This window comes from Bombina bombina, chromosome 8 (assembly GCF_027579735.1).
Source record: "Bombina bombina isolate aBomBom1 chromosome 8, aBomBom1.pri, whole genome shotgun sequence".
Taxonomy (NCBI): Eukaryota; Metazoa; Chordata; class Amphibia; order Anura; family Bombinatoridae; genus Bombina; species Bombina bombina.
In genome coordinates, this window is record NC_069506.1 from 24,653,993 (window position 1) to 24,659,992 (window position 6,000).

The following is a 6,000-nucleotide window of genomic DNA, read 5'->3' on the forward strand; positions in this document are numbered from 1 at the left end:
ATGTATTAACCACTAATCTAATCCCCCTTACACCGCCCCCACCTATAATAAATGTATTACCCCCTAAAATACTAAAATGTCCCTACCCTAAACTAAATTACAAATAGCCCTGAAAAGGGCTTTTTGCGTGGCATTGCCCCAAAGTAACCAGCTCTATTACCAGCCCTTAAAAGGGCCTTTTGCGGGGCATTGCCCCAAAGTAATTAGCTCTTTTACCAGCCCTTAAAAGGGCCTTTTGCGGGGCATTGTCACAAAGTAATCAGCTCTTTTACCTGTAATCTAATCCCCCTACACCGCCGCCACCTATAATAAATGTATTACCCCCTAATCTAGTCCCCCTACACCGTCGCCACCTATAATAAATGTATTACCCCTAATCTAATCCCCCTACACCGCCGCCACCTATATTAAATATATTAACCCCTAATCTGACCCCCCTACACCGCCGCCACCTATATTAACTATATTAACCCTAATAATATTAGGGTTAATATAGTTGATATAGTTATTATATTATAACTATTATTAATATAGTTAATAATTAATATAGTTATTATATTATATGTTAACTATATTAACCCTATCTAACACCCCTAACTTAATTATTATTAAAATAAATCTAAATAATATTAATAATATTAACTAAATTATTCCTATTTAAATCTAAATACTTACCTATAAAATAAACCCTAAGATAGCTACAATATAATTAATAATTACATTGTAGCTATTTTAGGGTTTATATTTATTTTACAGGTAACTTGATATTTATTTTAACTAGGTACAAAAGCTATTAAATAGTTAATAACTATTTAATAGCTACCTAGTTAAAATAATTACCAAATTACCTGTAAAATCAATCCTAACCTTCTTCCAGGATCCAGCCGGCGCAGAGCGGAAAAGTTGAAGACCGATGACCACGGAGCTGAAGACCTTCCATCTGGAACTGAAGACCGGCGATACTGGAACTGAAGATCGGTGACGTTGGAACTGAAGACCGGAGCCGGAGCATGGAGGATCCTCTTCATTTTTGAATAGCCAATAAAATAAGAGCTACTGTAATTCTATTGGCTATTCTAATCAGCCAATAGAATTAAAGTAGCTCTTATTCTATTGGATATTCAAATCAGCCAATAGAATTAAAGTATCTCGCATCCGATTGGCTGGTTTGAATTTGAAGACTCAAATCAGCCAATAGGAATTCAAGGAACGCCATTTTTAATCGCGTACCTTGAATTCCTATTCAGTGTACGGCGGCGATCGTATGAAGAGGATCCTCCACGCTCAGTTCTTCAGTCCCAGCGTCGCCAATCTTCAGTTCCAGCATCGCCGGTCTTCAGTTCCAGATGGACGGTCTTCAGCTCCGCAGTCATCTGTCTTCAACTCCTCTGCTCCGCGCCAGCTGGATCCTGGAAGAAGAAGAGGTTACCGCCTGGAAGAAGACTTCTCCGCTTGGAACAGGACCTTCTCCGCCGGTCCTCAGGACAAGTAAGGAGCATTTGGGGGTTAGACTTAGGTTTTTTTAAGGGGGGATTGGGTGAGTTAGAGTCGGGGTATGTGGGAGGTGGGTTGTAATGGGGGGGTTGTTGTTTTTTTACAGGTAAAAGAGCTTATTACTTTGGGGCAATGCCCCACAAAAGGCCCTTTTAAGGGCTGGTAATAGAGCTGATTACTTTTTGTAATTTAGATTAGGGTAGGGAAATTTTTTTATTTTGGGGGGCTTTGTTATTTTATTAGGGGGCTTAGATTAGGTGTAATTAGCTTAAAATTCTTGTAATCTTTTTTTTATTTTTTGAAATTTAGTGTTTGGTTTTTGTTGTAATTTAGTTTAGTGTATTTAATTGTATTTTAGTTTAGATATTTGTAGTTTATTTAATTAATTTATTGATAGTGTAGGTGTATTTGTAACTTAGGTTAGGATTTATTTTACAGGTAATTTGGTAATTGTTTTAACTAGGTAGCTATTAAATAGTTATTAACTATTTAATAGCTATTGTACCTAGTTAAAATAAATACCAAGTTACCTGTAAAATAAATATTAACCCTAAAATAGCTACAATGTAATTATTAATTATATTGTAGCTATCTTAGGGTTTATTTTATAGGTAAGTATTTAGATTTAAATATGAATAATTTAGTTAATATTATTAATATTATTTAGATTTATTTTAATAATAATTAAGTTAGGGGTGTTAGAGTTAGATAGGGTTAATAACTATCGCCTAGATTTTGAGTTCTGCGGTAGCCGTCAAAAGCAGCGTTAAGGGCTCCTAACGCTGCTTTTGGCCGCCCGCTGGTATTTAGAGTCAGGCAGGAAAGGGTCTAACGCTTACTTTCAAGCCGTGACTTTTCCATACCGCAGATCCCCTTACGCCAATTGCGTATCCTATCTTTTCAATGGGATCTTCCTAACGCCGGTATTTAGAGTCTTGGCTGAAGTGAGCATTAGACACTCTACCGACAAGACTCCAGCCGCAGAAAAAAGTCAGTAGTTAAGAGCTTTCTGGGCTAACGCCGGTTTATAAAGCTCTTAACTACTGTGCTCTAAAGTACACTAAAACCCATAAACTTCCTATGAACCCCTAAACCGAGGTCCCCCACACACCGCCGCCACCTATATTATCCCTATGAACCCATAATCTGCTGCCCCTAACATCGCCGACACCTACATAATATTTATTAACCCCTAATCTGCCCCCCCAACGTCGCCGCTACCTACCTACACTTATTAACCCCTAATCTGCCGACCAGACCTCGCCGCTACTCTAATAAATGTATTAACCCCTAAACCGCCGCACTACCGCCTCGCAAACCCTATAATAAATTGTATTAACCCCTAATCTGCCCTCCCTAACATCGCCACCACCTAACTTCAAGTATTAACCCCTAATCTACCGACCGGACCTCGCTGCTACTATAATAAATGTATTAACCCCTAAAGCTAAGTCTAACCCTAACCCTAACACCCTCCCTAAATTAAATATAATTTTAATGTAATGAAATAAATTAAATATTATTAACTTATTATGTTCCGATCAGCGAATAGAATGCAAGCTCAATCTGATTGGCTGATTGGATCAGCCAATCCGATTGAACTTGAATCTGATTGGCTGATTCAATCAGCCAATCAGATTTTCTTACCTTAATTCCGATTGGCTGATAGAATCCTATCAGCCAATCGGAATTCGAGGGACGTCATCTTGGATGACGTCACTTAAAGGAACCTTCATTCGTCGGTAGTCATCAGAAGGAAGAGGATGTTCCGTGCCGGAGGTCTTGAAGATGGAGCCGCTCCTCGTCGGATGGATGAAGATAGAAGATGCCGCTTGAATGAAGATGTCTGCCGGTCTGAATGTCCTCTTCTGCCCGGATAGGATGAAGACTTCTGCCGCTCCGGATGTCCTCTTTTGGTCCATCGGTGCCCGGCTGGGTGAACACGACTCAAGGTAGGGAGATCTTCAGGGGGTAGTGTTAGATTTATTTAAGGGGGGTTTGGGTTAGAGTAGGGGTATGTGGGTGGTGGGTTGTAATGTTGGGGGGTGGTATTGTGTGTTTTTTTACAGGCAAAAGAGCTGATTTCTTTGGGGCATGCCCCGCAAAAAGACCTTTTAAGGGATGTTAATAGAGCTGTTAACTTTTTTAATTTAGATTAGGGTAGGGAATTTTTTTTATTTTGGGGGGCTTTGTTAGTTTATTAGGGGGCTTAGAGTAGGAATAATTAGCTTAAAATTCTTGTAATCTTTTTTTATTTTTTGTAATTTAGTGGGGTTTTTTTGGTAATTTAGTTTAGTTTATTTAATTGTAGGCAATTGTAGGTACTTGTAGTTAATTTATTTAATTTATTTATTGATAGTGTAATGTTAGGTTTAATTGTAACTTAGGTTAGGATTTATTTTACAGGTAATTTGGTAATTATTTTAACTAGGTAGCTATTAAATAGTTATTAACTATTTAATAGCTATTGCACCTAGTTACAATGAATACAAAGTTGCCTGTAAAATAAATATAAATCCTAAAATAGATACAATATAATTATTTGTTATATTGTAGCTATATTAGGGTTTATTTTACAGGTAAGTATTTAGTTTTAAATAGGAAGACTTTAGTTAATAAGAATTAATTTATTTCGTTAGATTAAAATTATATTTAACTTAGGGGGGTGTTAGGGTTAGGGTTAGACTTAGCTTTAGGGGTTAATACATTTATTATAGTAGCGGCGAGGTCTGGTCGGCAGATTAGGGGTTAATACTTGAAGTTAGGTGGCGGCGATGTTAGGGAGGGCAGATTAGGGGTTAATACTATTTATTTTAGGGAGTTCAGCGGTTTAGGGGTTAAAACATTTATTAGAGTAGCGGCGAGGTCCGGTCGGCAGATTAGGGGTTAATAAATATAGGCTTCAGCAGTGTTAGGGGCAGCAGATTAGGGGTTCATAGGGATAATGTAGGTTGCGGCGGTGTCCGGAGCGGAAGATTAGGGGTTAATAATATAATGCAGGTGTCAGCGATAGCGGGGGCGGCAGATTAGGGGTTAATAAGTGTAAGGTTAGGGGTGTTTAGACTCGGGGTACATGTTAGGGTGTTAGGTGCAGACTTAGAAACTGTTTCCCCATAGGAAACAATGGGGCTGCGTTAGGAGCTGAACGCTGCTTTTTTACAGGTGTTAGGTTTTTTTTCAGCCCAAACTGCCCCATTGTTTCCTATGGGGGAACCGTGCATGAGCACGTTTTTCCAGCTAGCCGCTACCGTAAGCAACGCTGGTATTGAGGGTTGAAGTGGCGGGTAAATTCGGATCAACGCTCCCTTTTTGGAGCCTAACGCAGCCCTTCAGAGAACTCTCAATACCAGCGTTGTTTAGAAGCAGCGCTGGAAAAAAAAGATGCGTAGCTAACACACCCCTTTGGCCGCAAAACTCTAAATCTAGGTGTATATTAACTATATTAACCATAATATAATTAGGGTTAATATAGTTAATATAGGTGGCGGCGGTGTAGGGGGATTAGATTAGGGGGTAATACATTTATTATAGGTGGCGGCGGTGTAGGGGGATTAGATTACAGGTAAAAGAGCCAATTACTTTGTGACAATGCCCCGCAAAAGGCCCTTTTAAGGGCTGGTAATAGAGCTGGTTACTTTGGGGCAATGCCACGCAAAAGGCCCTTTTCAGGGCTATTTGTAGGGTTAGACTTAGGTTTAAAGGTAGGGAAATTTTAGTATTTTAATAAATTTAATATAGGTGGCGGCAGTGTAGGGGGCTCACATTAGGGGTTAATATAGTTTAAATAGGTGGCGGCGGTGTAGGGGGATCATATTAGGGGTTAATATAGTTTAAATAGGTGGCGGCGGTGTAGGGGGATCATATTAGGGGTTAATATAGTTTAAATAGGTGGCGGCGGTGTAGGGGGATCATATTAGGGGTTAATATAGTTTAAATAGGTGGCGGCGGTGTAGGGGGATCATATTAGGGGGTAAAACATTTAATGTATCTGGCGGCGGTGTAGGGGGGTCAGATTAGGGGGTAAGACATATGTAGCTGGCGGCGGGGTCCGGGAGCGGCGGTTTAGGGGTTAATGTATTTATTATTAGGAGTGAGAGGGGGGATTGCGGATAGAGGGGTATACGTGTCGGGCTATGTTTGGGAGGCGTTAGACAGTACGGGTGATTTTATACTTTAGTCAGGTTTTTTATGCGGCGGCAGTTTCTAAAGTGCCGTAAGTCACTGGCGACTCCAGAAATTTGTACTTACGCAGATTTCTGGACATCGCTAGTTTGTCAGACTTACGGAACTTTAGCATCTGACGGCGCTGTATATAAGATCGCTCAAGTTGCGAGCTGAAACTACGGGCGGCGCAGGTTTCCACGCTTGCGCCAAAACCTGCGCCGTATATCGGATCGCGCCCTATATGTCAGCAGTTTTGCAAAAATGTTATCCATTTGCAAGAGCACTAGGGGGCAGCACTATTTCATGTCATGTGGTGCTCCAGATGCTACCTAGGTATCTCTT